The sequence below is a fragment of the Lithobates pipiens genome, unplaced genomic scaffold (assembly GCF_037356315.1).
Source record: "Lithobates pipiens isolate NorthernLeopardFrog02 unplaced genomic scaffold, aLitPip1_a1.2 Scaffold_16, whole genome shotgun sequence".
NCBI lineage: Eukaryota > Metazoa > Chordata > Amphibia > Anura > Ranidae > Lithobates > Lithobates pipiens.
The window spans coordinates 631,889,692-631,905,532 of record NW_027507748.1 but is presented as its reverse complement, the minus strand read 5'-3'; positions in this window follow the sequence as shown (position 1 = coordinate 631,905,532).

Below are 15,841 nucleotides of genomic sequence, written 5' to 3'. Positions count from 1 at the left end.
TATCGTCACAACTACTTTTTGTATCCAGGTGGATTATACAAATTGGGCTTTCTTTTGGTCGAAATGGTAATGGCTATCTCATGGTTTTTGTTTTGTTTTTATCAAGGGAAAACTGGCCCAAAATGGCAAAAAATTTCTTGCTATTATAATTTACCACCAAGAACAGCCCAAAAATAAATTCTCCTGCTCCTAACTCTTGCAGTGATACCATATGTGTATGCTGTCGTTTTTTACCTGTAGTACAGCCTAGAAACAATGGTGTGCATTTTGCTTTTTTTTATCCTGCCTAAAACACACGGACACTAATTTAAAAAAATATATATATTTTTAAATTCTACCCAAAATATGTTGACCGCAACCTTTGGCCCCAACACTAACCCTGGCAAACCTTGATCTTGGTTGTTTTTTTTTCACACTTTGGTTTGTTTACATTTTCCTCTACTGCATAAATATAAAGATACAACGTAATCTTTCTCTTCATTCAGGAGGGAAAGTAAACATGGGCAGGCTCACCATGACTGATCACTGTGCTAGTGAATTAGAGGCTATCACAGCTTCAGGTGACCTGGAACAGAAAGACTTGTTGGTGTGAGAGCATGGTCTCTGTGCTGGGAGCACACTGTGCGGCGCACTCCCAGCACAAAGGGAGATACACATATATGCGGTCCCACGGAAAAAAAGGCCACTTCTGTGAGGCTGCATATATGTGTGTGGTCAGCAAGAAAAGGTTAATAAAGTTTGTATTTAGGGAGGCGTTCATACTAACCTCCTTATTCGACCTCCTGTGTCACCTTGAGATTTGAATCTGGTGATCTCTGTACTACAGAACACCCGCCCTTTTGAGATGATCAGAGATATTTCTTTTGGGAGACCTGACTTGGAAGGTTGCCTTCCTAGTAGCTACAACGTCTGTTAGGCATGTGCTAGTGTGTGTGTTTTTTTTTGTTTTTTTTTTTCTTTCAATTCAACAATATTGTCCTTTCTTTCATATGTCTAGTTTCAAAACACACCAAGGTGATTTTCCTATACTGCTTAGATTTTGTCAGGGTCTACTTGGCAGCCACAGCTTCCATTCACAAAATGGAGTCCCTTTTCATCTTCTCGATACAGTGCCTTGAAATAGTATTCATACCCCTTGAAATTTTCCACATTTTGTCATGTTACAACCAAAAACGCAAATGTATTTTATTGGGATTTTATGTGATAGACCAACACAAAGTGGCAACTAATTGTGAAGTGGAAGGAAAATGATAAATGGTTCAACATTTTTTAACAAATGTATATCTGAAAAGTGTGGCGTGCATTTGTATTCAGCCCCCCTTTACACTGATACCCCTAATTAAAATATAGTGGAACCAATTGCCTTCAGAAGTCACCTACCGTATATACTCGAGTATAGGCCGACCCGAATATAAGCCGAGGCCCCCAATTTACCCCCAAAAAACTGGAAAACTTATTGACTCGTGTATAAGCCGAGGGTGAGACATGGCTGTCCATCCCTGTGTGTCCGTCCATCCCTGTGTGTGTGTCCGTCCATCCATCCCTGTGTGTGTGTCCATCCATCCATCCATCCCTGTGTGTCCGTCCATCCATCCCTGTGTGTGTATCCATCCATCCCTGTGTGTGTGTGTGTGTGTGTGTGTGTGTGTGTGTGTATTCATCCATCCATCCATCCCTGTGTGTGTGTGTGTGTGTATCCATCCATCCATCCATCCATCCCTGTGTGTGTGTGTGTGTGTGTGTGTGTGTGTGTGTGTGTCCGTGCAGCCTTGTGTGTGTGTCCAGCCTACCTGTGTCCCGAGCCGCCGTCGTCCCGAGCCTCCTCTGTCCCGTGCCTCCTCTGTCCCGTGCCTTCCGGTGTCCCGTGCCTCCTCTGTCCCGTGCCTCCTCCGTCCCGTGTCGTGCCGATGGATCGCCGCTCTTCTCGGCGGCCATTCTACGATTCAAAAGCTGCGCCTCCGTCCTCCGCCTGTGATAGGCGGAACACTCAATTTCCCAGCAGCCTGTGTTCCGCCTATCACGGACATCCTCTCATACTCGTCCGTAGTATGAGAATGAACGGATGTCCGTGATAGGCGGAACACTGACTGCTGGGAAATTCAGTGTTCCGCCTATCACAGGCGGAGGCGGAGAAGGAGGCGCGGCTTTTGAATTTTAATGTCCGCCGTCTGTCTGCTCGATACGCTGATCGAGCAGTCAGACAGCGGTGACTCGAGTATAAGCCGAGGGGGCACTTTCAGCCTCAAAAAAGAGGCTGAAAATCTTGGCTTATACTCGAGTATATACGGTAATTAGTAAATAGAGTTCACCTGTGTGTAATTTAATTTCAGTATAAAGTGTATAAAGTTCTGTGTAGCACTTAGAGGTTTGTTAGAGAACCTTAACCACTTCCCACCCGGCCAATGCATATATATATATATATATATATATATATATATATACACGGCCGGCTGGGAGCCGTCTACTTCTGATAGGACGTTCAGGAACGTCCTTCAGAAGGAGCGGGATCGTGTTTTTTTTTTTTTTACCAAAACCATGTAGCAGAATCCATTTTGGCTTAAATTTATGACAAAATTTGATTTTATTAAAATAGAAAAAAGAAAATATTGTTTTTTTTTCCCAAATTTCCGCTTTTTTTGCGCTTATATCGCAAAAAATAAAAAAACGGAGTCGTGAATAAATACCCCCAAAATAAAGCTCTATTTGTGCAAACAAAATGATAAAAATTTCATTTGGGTACAGTGTAGCAATGACTGCGGAATTGTCACTGAAAGCGCTAGAGCGATGAAAGCTGAAAATTGGGCTGGGAAGGAAGGGGGCGAAAGTGCCCTTTATTGAAGTGGTTAATGAACAAACATCATGAACGTCAAGGAACATACCAGACAGGTCAGGGATAAAGTTGTGGAGAAGTTTAAAGCAGGATTGGGTTATAAAAAAAAATATCCTCAAGCTTTGAACTTCTCACAGAGCACTGTTCAATCCACCATCCAAAAATGGAAAGCATATGGCACAACTGCAAACCTACCAAGACATGACCGTCCACCTAAACTGACCGGCTAAGCAAGGAGAGCATTAATCTGAGAAGCAGCCAAGACGCCCATGATAACTCTGAAGAGCTGCAGAGATCCACAGCTCAGGTGGCACAGGACAACCATTAGTCGTTCACTCCACAAATCTAGCCTTTATTGGAAGAGTGTCAAGAAGAAAGCCATTGTTGAAAGAAAGCCATAAGAAGTCCTGTTTGCAGTTTTGCAAGAAGACATGTGGGTTACACAGCAAACATGTGGAAGAGGGTGCTCTGATCAGATGAGACCAAAATTGTACTTTTTGGCCTAAAAGCAAAACATTGTGTGGCGGAAAACAAACGCTGTACATCACCTGGAACACACCATTTACACCGTGAAACGTCGTGGTAGCATCATGTTGTGGGGATGCTTTTCTTCAGCAGGGACAGGGAAGCTGGTCATAGTTGATGGGAAGATGGATGGAGCCAAATACAGGGCAATCTTAGACGAAAACCTGTTGGAGTCTGCAAAAGACTTGAGACTGGAGTGGAGGTTCACTGTCTAACAGGACAATGACCCTAAACATACAGCCAGAGCTACAATGGAATGGTTTAGATCAAAGCATATTCGTGTGTTAGAATGGCCCAGTCAAAGTCCAGACCTAAATCCCATTAAAAATCTGTGGCGAGACTTGAAAATTGAAATTCCAAATAGAACTAAATTGTAAAGTTAATCTGGTCATCCACATTTTTCCAGTGGTACACCCAATAAAGAGAGAAGGAGCTCAAATAGTGTAAAACCTCTTACAAATTATTGAACTGAAATATTGCACTTGCATGTTTCCAAAGAAATGCAGGCAAATAACATGAATAGCGGCAATCGGGAACAGGTTGGGATATCTTTCCCTGACCGGTTTCGTCGCAAGTGGACTTCTTCCAGGGCATTTCCTTTTTTTCAGAATGTCTCATAGATGCACAAAACCCCAAGGCAAAGTACCAGTATGTTTTACATTACATATGCTTTTCTGAGCACAGAACGTGACCTTATTTAACACCTTTTGTCTAAACCTACCTTAGAGAAGAACTTCAGAATAGTTGAATGTCCAGAAACCAGTTGCTGAGTTAGTCAAAATCATGTAATGTATAGCTTACAAACTTCAACAGTCAACACTATGGAATGCACAACATAACAAATAGAAACGCCTGGTGCGTAAAGCACAGTAAAACCCCTCATGGATTTTTTGACAGGCAGACCAAAATGTTGGTAAATGTAAATCCTCCCTGGAGTGCAGTAGGGTGGACGCATGTGTGTCAGTGGCGTGATGACGTGGATTGTGGCTCCGCCGGCCTCTTTTTCTAGGTGGGACGTGGCCACATTGCATGCCCTTAAACTGAGGGATCCACGATGGAGGCTGGATGGCCAGGTTTAGGCACCAGCATTTCAATCTTGCCTTATCAACTGTCCCCTATTATTCATTTGAGAATTGAATCATCAAGCTCTCCAGCTGGGTATATCTGCTCCTTCCTGTAGCACACAACTGAGAGTAGGTTGCACTGGAGCCGACTATGGAGACTAAGGTATACTGAACTATGAGGCAAATGTTTTTGATTTCAATCATGAGATATGTAACTGGATACTAGCCAGATTTATTCTATGAGTACCTTGCCTAGGACTATATTACAATCTAAATGTCCCTGCATACTTGTACATCATATTCACAACTCTTTATATCTGCTTTATCTATACAGATGAGCATCATAATAAACTCTGCCCGATTACTAACTGGCTGTTTGACATTACATGGTGGAAGCCTTTGCTCCGTTACCTGTGGTCCCTGTATGTGCAGTCTTGGACTCATTTACTTGTGGTTCCATCTGGTGCATGTCTGCGCTGCCCTCTGGGAAACACCTGATCACTTATCAGTTGGATACAATATCTGTTCTTTATAATTTTGTAAGTATGAACTATGATCCGTTAATGCCATACACAAATGCACTTTTCTTTGCTCTATGTGCATTTTTATGTTACTATTTTACTAATAGGATATATTTATATTGTAGAACTACTACCCATCTGACATAAAACCTCTGAAAAGGACTATAATTGGTCTGACACATGTAAGGTGTCTATGCCAGTATGTACGACAGCTAGCCCACCACTATCTATGGACAAGTATGTGCCAGATAAACAGAATGCATTATTTTGGGTATTCTGTATTGTGATCTTCTATTCATAATTGCATTAATACTATATGATGATCATTGTTGTTTTTAACTTTTTTAGCATGTTATAATAAAATATATTTTTTACCAACATTTTTTGTCTGCCTGTCAAAAAATCCTTGAGGGGTTTTATGCTTTACGCACCAGGTGTTTTTTGTTCATGTTTTCATTTGGATTTGACAGACCAATTCCTGCCATACACATACCAATCCCTATAATATATCAAAAAAGAAAACCTCGCTATGAAAAGTTAATATTGGAGAAACAAAGCAGCAACTTAAAGTGGTGTACAGCACTATCAACACATAAAGAAAAATGAAACTGCGCTAAATAAATTGAAAAACCGTGATATTGCAACCACTTGCGATATATATATATATATATATATATATATATATATATATATATATAATAATATAGTGATTGTTACCAATAACTACATTAATAACACACAAGAAATGTGTAAGAAAAACAAAAAAAGTGCACAAATCACAAGTCCAAATAAAGTTCATGGATAAACATGTGAAGACAAACATTTAAAAATAAAAAGTCCAATCCGTGGGGAGTGAGATAAGAAAAACACCCAGGGCCAAGTCCTCAATATTTCACCACGCTGTGTATCCACCACCTATATGAATTAGGCTTACCGGATTCCCAATCAGAAACGGCTTATCACCTCACCACATGGGAAGTGGGATGGGATGTATTTCCCCCGGTCTGTAATCTTGAGCTGTCCATCCACCTTTGGGGTATAGTTAACACTAACCCGATCTCCCTCTACACAGCCCTTGATGGCGCTTGGCGGCAGGGATAAGCTGGGTATATGGAACGATCAGCACTCCATGGCCATAGAGGAAAAAATTAAAAAGAAGGCCCACGTCGGTAAAATCCGAGTTTTATTTAGGCAAAATCACATATCTAAAGCTAAAAAGCGTTAAAATACAGCCGACCAGCAAAAAAAACAATCAGTTTGCCCGTGCAATATGGAGCGAGACCACACGCAGTGACGTCAGCACGTCGTACCCTCTACGCGTTTCGTCATACAAAGGACATAATCTCGGGGGACGGGCGGCGTTCTGACGCACCGCTAGAAATGCAACAAACCCAAGCCTCGATCTGAGTCCCAGGCGGCAATACCTGGAAACCATCTTAATGATGGGCAAAAACATTATAAAACCAATTGGGTCTCTACCGTTAGGTAAGGGCAAAGGATTTTAAACCTCCCAGATGCAATAAAAATATGAACATACAGAGAGGAAACACAGCCAATTCTTATTTTCTTCCAAACAAATGGTTAATACCACATTTTAAAAATAAAAATAGATGTAAATAAAAATAAGAAAATATGGGGTAAAATTATCTAAATGGTGTATTTCAGACATTATAAGCAGGGGATACCGATATCCTTATAAATGCCATGCTCATCTGACCTGTCAAAACGCCAAATTCCATATTAATAGGAATTCCCCTATTCCTCTTGTATACAGTATGAAAATTAATTCAAAATTACATATACACAAAGGAATATACGAATGAATATTCAATAAAAAATATAAACATTTTTAAGAAAAGGAAAACCAATAAAAATATTTAAATTATAAAAAATAATATAGAAATGCTACAAGCAAACCAGGCCTAGCAATTCAGGACTCGCATCGAGTTCACAGCAAAAAAAGGGGTACTAGACCCCATATAAATCACAAATGCTAGACTCCTGTAATATAACATACCAGCATAGATCCATTAAGAATTGTCTATAAAGGAATTTATAGCCATCTCTATATTAAGCCCAGGTGGAGTGTAACATTTTAATTTATGCACCCAGGACATTTCAAGCCTAGAGATACTGCGCACCAAATCGCTCCCCCTCCAATGGGGCTTGTACTTATCGATACCCAAAAAGATGGTGTTCCTGGGGTCGCGGTTGTGCGCAGTCAAATGTTTTGTGAAACCCCGACGGATATTACTAATATGTTCATTTAGTCGTACCTGTAGGGGGCGTTTGGTCCTGCCTACATATTGTAAGCCACATGGGCATTGGAGCAAATAGACCACACCCACCGTAGAACAGGTGATAAAGGGTTCTATATTAAAGCTTCTAGAGGTACAGCTAGAAACAAAACTAGTGGTCCTCCTATTCCTACAACCATTTAGTGAACAGACTTGGCACCTCCTGCACTGATAATATCCTGTCAATTCTGAAAAAATATTTGATAAATTATCAGGATTCAGTACATTTGGTGCCAGTTTAGATTGTAGTGAGGGTGCTCCCCGAAACACAACCTGAGGTGCCTCCGGTAATAAAGTGTTAAGAATCCTATAGTGTTTTTTAGGATATGCCAATGTCGTTTTATGCTTAATATTGGCGTGTTGTTTTGAATAACTGGTTATGAAAGGGGTCCTAAATGTATTATTAGTCTCAACAATGTGTGGTCTATCTCCCAGAAGTTCTGATCTATCCATATTTTTCACTAAATCCAAGGTCTCCATTATGGATTCTCGTCCATAACCTTTACCCACAAATTTTTGAGCCAAAATATGTGCCTGAGTCATAAAGGTACCATGGTCAGTGCAATTTCTTTTTAAATTCAAAAATTGGCTTTTGGGTACTGATTTCAGCCAGGAGACCTGATGACAACAGTCTCTGGGAATATAGGAATTTCTATCTGTGGGTTTAAAAAAAGTAGATGTAACAAACCCACTTTCACTTACAGAGATCGAAAGATCCAAGAAGTGAATCCCTGCTTGGTTGGCCTCATAGTTAAAATGGATCCCCCTGTTATTCAATGTGGCCATGAATGATCCTAGATCTATCTCGTCACCATCCCACAGGAGGAGGCCATTGTCTATGTACCTAGTCCACAAGAGAACCTGTGGTCTCATGTGGGAATAGACGACATCCTCCTCCCATTTGGCCATGAATAAATTCGCCAAACTGGGGGCATATTTAGCCCCCATGGCTACACCCCTATCCTGTCTATAATACTGTCCATCGAACCACAAAAAATTATGGGTAGCCACATATTCCAGCAGCTCCATAATAAAGTTTATCTGGTCTTCAGGAAGGTTGGAATCTCTACTCAGACTGACACAGCCTCTAAGCCCAAATGGTGGGGGATTACTGTGTAAAGGGATGTGACGTCTGCAGTTACCAACCACATACCCCTACACAGCTTAATGTTTGACAGAATATTAATAACATGTCGCGTATCCTTGATTTACGATGGCATTTTCTGGACCAAGGGTTGTAGAAAAAAAAGTCTCTATACTTGCCCACCCGGGAAGTGATGGAATCAATCCCACTTACGATGGGACGTTCCGGGGGGGCAAGTAAGACTTTTGTGAATCTTGGGTAAATAGTATATAATGGGTACTCTGGGCGCCTTAGGGATCATAAACAACTTTTCTTTTTTATTTAGTATATGTAGATTAAAACCCTTTAACACAATCTGTTCTAATGACATCTTATATCCTAAATGAGGATTACAGGGCAAGGGTGTATAGGTATCCCTATCACTCAAAAGTCTATACATCTCTGCCATGTAGTCAGTTTTATCAAGAACTACAATTCCACCCCCTTTATCAGTGAGGTGGATGGCAAGATTTTTATTAGTACAAAGAGACTCCAACCCCTGTTCACATTCTTTTTTTATTTCTAGCTTGCTTGATCTGTAGCTCATCTAGGTCCTTCAATGCTAAATCCCTAAACACTTTTAGAGAAGGGCACAAATGTAATTTTTTTCAATTGTTTTTGGTTTTAAAAAATTAGAAAATGTTTCTTGATGCACTTTATAAAAGAGTCTTGTTTATGTAAAGTAAACGTAAGCTAGTCAGGCACTGGATGCACCAATTCACATAGTAGCACCTTAGCACTTTTTGCACAGTAGCTGTTTATGTTTTTTCCTTTATGTTTTTTCACTGTTATATAGGTTTTGCATTTGAGTTTTTTTTGCACCAATATATGTTATTTACACTGCGATTCAGCAACACTAACACTTGAGAAAGTTGAATAGTGGTAATCCAACCCATATGCGATTTTTATGTCATGCGATTTTCATCTATGAACAGCAAGCAATTTATTCCACTAGCATAGGAGAGCGCCGTAACTACTTCCTCATTTTCATATTTGCTCCAATGCCCATGTGGCTTACAATATGTAGGCAGGACCAAACACCCCCCTACAGGTACGACTAAATGAACATATTGGTAATATCCGTCGGGGTTTCACGAAACATTATTTGACTGCGCACAACCGCGACCCCAGGAACACCATCTTTTTGTATATAGATAAGTACAAGCCCCATTGGAGGGGGAACGATTTGGTGCGCAGTATCTCTAGGCTTGAAATGTCCTGGGTGCATAAATTAAAATGTTACACTCCACCTGGGCTTAATATAGAGGTAGATATAAATTCCTTTATAGACAATTCTTAGTGGATCTATGATGGTATGTTATATTACAGGAGTCTAGCCTTTGTGATATTATGGGGTCTAGTACCCCTTTTTTTGCTGTGAATTCGATGTGAGTCCTGAATTGCTAGGCCAGGTTTGCTTGTAGCATTTCTTTATTATTTTTTATAATTTAAATATTTTTATTGGTTTTCCTTTTCTTAAAAATCTTTATATTTTTTATTGAATATTCATTCGTATATTCCTTTGTGTATATGTAATTTTTAATAAATTTTCATACTGTATACAAGAGGAATAGGGGAATTCCTATTAATATGGAATTTGTTGTTTTGACAGGTCAGGTGAGCACGGTATTTATAAGGATATCGGTATCCCCTGCTTATAATTTCTGAAATACACCATTTAGATAATTTTACCCCATTTTTTTATTTTTATTTACATCTATTTTTATTTTTAAAATGTGGTATTAAAGAGGAAGTAAACCCTGATGAGTTTACATTCTCTTTCATTTCCTGTAAAGGTAAAGCATAATGGACTATTATGCATCGCATAGTAGTCCATTATGTGTCACTTATCTGATACAGGAGCCAGCGAAGACACCGCTGTCCCCTGTAGTCCGGCGCATCCATCTTCTCGGTGGGTCTCGCTGCTCCGCTGCTGTCATTCGGCAAAGCTGCGATGACGTCACTCCCGCGCATGCGCATGGGAGCCGCCACGCGCGGCATATTGCCGTTGGCGGCGCGCTCAGTGCGCCTGCGCGCCGCTGTCTACGGCGCATGTGCCGTAGACAGTGGTGCCTGTCTTTTCGGCAAATATCTCCTAAACCGTGTTTAGGAGATATTTCTTGGACCTACAGGTAAGCCTTAAAGTGGTTGTAAACCCTTACAAACCACTTTGACCTACAGGTAAGCCTAGATTAAGGCTTACCTGTAGGTCCAAGAAATATCTCCTAAACCTATACGGTTTAGGAGATATTTGCCTGAAGACAGGCACCGCTGTCTACGGCGCATGCGCCGTAGACAGCGACGCGCAGGCGCACTGAGCGCGGCATTTCCAACAATGGATCTGCCGCGCATGTCGGCTCCCGTGCGCATGCGCGGGAGTGACGTCATCGCGGCTCCGCCGAATGACAGCGGCGGAGCTGCGAGACGCCACCAGCAAGATGGATGCGGCAGGCTACAGGGGACAGCGGCGACTTCGCTGGCTCCTGTGTCAGGTAAGTGACACATAATGGGCTACTATGCGATGCATAGTAGTCCATTATGCTTTGCCTTTGCAGGGAATGAAAGAGGAAGTAAACTCATCAGGGTTTACTTCCTCTTTAATCTAGGCTTACCTGTAGGTCAAAGTGTGTTGTAAGGGTTAACAACCACTTTAACCATTCGTTTTGGAAGAAAATAAGAATTGGCTGTTTTTCCTCTCTGTATAATTCATATTTTTATTGCGTCTGGGAGGTTTAAAATCCTTTGCCCTTACCTATTGGTAGAGACCCAATTGGTTTTATAATGTTTTTGCCCATCATTAAGATGGTTTCCAGGTATTGACGCCCGGGACTAAGATCGAGGCTTGGGTTTGTTGTATTTCTAGCGGTGCGTCAGAACGCCGCCCGTGCCCCGAGACGACGTCCTTTGTATGACGAAACACGTAGGGTGTACGATGTGCTGATGTCACCGCGTGTGGTCTCGCTCCGTATTGCATGGGCGAACTGTTTTTTTTTTGTTTTTTTTTGCTGGCCGACTACTTTTAATCATGTGTTTACTGTACTCTATGTATCCACTTCTGCATGTTAGTGTTGTGTGTGACAATAAACACATTACTTTATTACCTTGTTTTACTTATCTACTCCCATCATAATACCTCATTTAAAGTCCCAAACCCTTCTCTTTTGTATCAAATTCAGGGATGGAGATGCATGATAACATGCGTCTCATTTAACCTCTTGCCGCTGGCTGTCATATGACGGCCAGGCGGCGCGGCTCTCATTCTGGGAGGGCGTCATATGACGCCCTCGCCTTCTCGGCCCACCAGGGGGCACACGTGCCACCGGCGGCGATCGCGTGACCACTGTGTCACTGGGGACTCTATGCGCGTGGCTGGCAGCTGCAATGTCTGCCGGGCACCCGCGATTGCCTGGTAACACAGCAGGACCGTGGCTCTGTGTGTGTAAACACACAGATCCACGTTCTGTCAGGAGAGGAGACCAGTGGTGTGTTCCCAGTACAGAGGAACACAGATTGCCCCCTTGTGAATCCCCTCCCCCTACAGTTAGAATCACTCCCTAGAATGTGATTAACCCCTCGTTCACCCCCTATTGTTTACCCCCTCCCTGCCAGTCACATTTATACAGTAATCAATGCATTTTTATAGCATGGATCGCTGTATAAATGTGAATGGTCCCAAAAGTGTCCGATATGTCCGCTGCAATATCGCAGTCACGATAAAATATTGCAGATCGCCGCCATTACTAGTAAAAAAATAAATAAATAATAATAATAATAAAAATGCTATAAATCCTCTATTTTGTAGATGCAATAACTTTTGCGCAAACCAATCAATATACACTTATTGCGCATTTTTTTTACCAAAAATATGTAGAATACATATCGGCCTAAACTGAGGGAAAAAAAATTGGATATTTATTATAGCAAAAAGTAAAAAATGGGTTTTTTTTCAGACTTGTCGCTCTTCTTTTGTTTATAGCGCACAAAATAAAAACCACAGAGGGGATTAAATAGCACCAAAAGAAAGCTCTATTTGTGGGGAAAAAAATTATTCCATCTGGGTACAGTGTTGCATGACCACGCAATTGTGACAGAGCTGAAAGCTGAAAAATGGCTTGGGCAGGAAGGGGGTGAAAATGCCCTATATTGAGGTGGTTAAAGTCCCAAACCTAATTTTTTTTTCGCTCAACTTAGGGATGGAGGTTGTAATGATGGCCCCTATTTATAGGTTTTTGACTTTTGTTAGATCGGTCTCCAACACACTCTTAACCCTTTCACGCCTAAGCCTATTTCTGACATTTGGTGTTTACAAGTTAAAATCCATATTTTTTGCTAGAAAATTACTTAGAACCCCCAAACATATATATATATATATATATATATATATATATATATATGTATATATATATATATATATATATATATATATAATATATATATATAATTTTTTTTTTGCAGAGAATCTAGAGAATAAAATGGTGAGTTTTGTAATATTGTATGTCACGCGGTATTTGTGCAGCGGTGTTTTAAATGCAACTTTTTGGAAAAAGGGACACTTTCATGAATTTAAAAAAAACTAAACAGTAAAGTTTTTGTATAAAAGATGATGTTACACCGAGTAAATGGATACCAAACATGTCACACTTTATAATTGCACGCACTTGTGGCATGGCAACAAACTACGGTACCTAAAAATCTCCATAGGTGACACTTTAAAAAATTTTTTACGGTTGCCAGTTTAGAGTTAGAGGAGATCTAGTGCTATAATTATTACTCTTGCTCTGATGATCGTGGCAATATCTCACTGTTTACATATGCCGGCGTGACTTCTGTATGCGTTTTCTTTGCTGCGCAAGCTCGTGGGGACAGGGGGTGCTTTAAAAAAAAAATATTTCTTATTTGTTTTTTACATTAAATTGTGCTTAAAAAAAAATGCGATCACTTTTATTGCTGTCACAAAGAATGTAAACATCCCTTGTGACAGGTACTCTTTATGGAGGGGTCGGGGGTCTAAAAGACCTTCACTCCCTTCTTTGCACTTCAATATATTCAGATCGCCTAAAACGGCGATTTTGAATACTGTATATTTTTTTTAAATCTGGTGCCTTTGGCAGCCGAGTAAACAGGAAATGACGTTGTGACGTCGCTTCCGTGTTTACATTCAGGAGACTGGAACAAAGCCGTTTCCGGCTTCGTGGCAGTCTGTCTCTAGCCGCTGGAAGTGGCGGATCGAGGATCGGGTCACCAGGTGGGACGGAAGGCCCGATCAGAGCGGCGGGAAGGAGGGGATGTTCCCTCCCGCTCCTCCGGGATAACAATCAAGTGGCTTTTAGCCGCATCAGTTATCCCTGGATACCGATCGCCCGCTCTAAATAACGGTTCCGAGATGATGCCTGCAGCTGCAGGCATCATCCCGGTATAACCCCTGAAAGCCAAGGTCGCATATCTGCGTACACTCGGTGGGAAGGGGATAATGTCCCATATTTGGTTATTGCCCACCCTATATAACCTCTACATTTAGTTCATACCAATACCATTCATTAGCAGCATGTTCTTTTTAGGACCGGAGCTCAATGGGCTGGCTTTTGCCCGACACTTCCGGGAGTTGCGATGTTCACAGCCATCCCTCCCACTTCCCCTCTGACCACTGATTGGCATGGGGAGGTAGGCGGTTGTACATCTCTGCGCATCAGCGCCACACATCTGCCCTATGTATCCAGTTTCGTCCGACGTTTCTTGCTGGGGCGTGACTAACCATCTGGCTAACCAATAGGGATGGAGCCTGGGGATATATGAGTGGCAGATGCCGCTTTTTCCTCAGTGCTTCCCTCTACGATGTGCCAGCGTGACGCTGGTTGAGTCTTGTTTTTTTTTTACGCTGGTCAGGGCCCCTCCCCTCCACAAGTCACGAGTTACTGCATCACCAAATTTAGTTCATTCACTGAGCACTACCTGAAGCACTGTCAATTCAGCAATTCAGGTAACCCATTGTTCATTTATTCTTCTTTATTCCACTCACCACTGGTGCTTCTTTATTACAATTTGGTATGCACACCGTCTTCCTCCTCCTTCTCTGATCCCACTCTCACTTGTCTCCGGGGTCTCTCCTACCTCTTTACATACCATATTAATACATACTATTACTCATTTGTAGATTGGAGCCCCTGGTGCATTCCAGGTTGGACACGCATTGTCCTTGAGGAATCACCTTCACTTTCCTTGCTGTGCCACAAGACTCCACCTCAGCCCCCGACACGGACAAATATGCTGGCCCATTTGTTCCAGTATAGATATTCCTTCAAACTGCTAATATGCAAGTAGCATAGGAGATCAATCCCGTCCTTCCTACTTTCTCTGTTCTATGCATCTGCTTCCCCTTAATGGGTTGCATGATCATAAATTTTATGTGACATTCACATTTTCCCACAGATTTTACATTATTACGCATTCGCCCCTGAAGAGTGGCCTTAGTGCCATGAAACGCGTCGGGTTACAAAGATGCATATGTTTTTTACTGACAGGCCAACAACAGGTATTTTTAAGATTTCTGTATAGAGGACCAATTCTTCAAAAACCTTGTGTACTCTGACAATTATATGCTGTAATATGCTGTTCGTGTGTTTACTCTATCCACTGCTGCATGTTATTGTGTGTTTTAGATAATAAACACATTTCTTTATTACCTTGTTTTACTTGTCTACTCCCATCATAATACCTAATTTAAAGTCCCAAACCCTTCTCTTATGTATCAAATTCAGGGTTGGAGATGCATGATAACATGCATCTCCGTGCATGATCTCATTTAAATTACCAAGCCTAATTTTTTTTTTCTACTTTTAGTCATATGCTAGAACTGGTACTTAAAACAGAATTTATAGTATAGTTTATCAGAAATGATAGCTCTTCCACCTTGCAGCACTAGGGTCCTACCTGCACCTTCTCCTTGTGCTTGCATGTGTTTCCTCCCATAGTCCAAAAAAGTTAAAACACTCTAAAATTTACATAAAACAGAATGCAATGATTTGGAAATTTCATAAACCCATATTTTGATCACCTTAGAAAATAGATTATTTAAGTTCATTTTGAAATTGATTGCAGCAGCACTTAGTAAAAAAGTTGGGGCAGGGCCCTGTTTACCACAGTGTAGCATTCCCTCTTTTAATAACACTGTAAACATCTGTGAACTGAGGAGACCAGTTGGAGCTGGAGTTTTAGGAGAGGTGTGTTGTCCCATTCTTGCCTGATAGAGGATTTTAACTGCTCAACAGTCCTGAGTCGTCTTTGTCGTATTTTTGGTTTCAATATATGCCAAATATTTTCAATTGATCAAAGGTCTGGACTGCAAACAGGCCGGTTAGGCACCTGGACGTTTACTACAAAGCAATGCTGTTGCTATAGATGCAGTTTAGCAATGCCTATTTTAGGGCTTGACAATCCTAGGCGCCGCATGAGCGCAGACTACGAGGTTGGGCTGCCCGGTAATT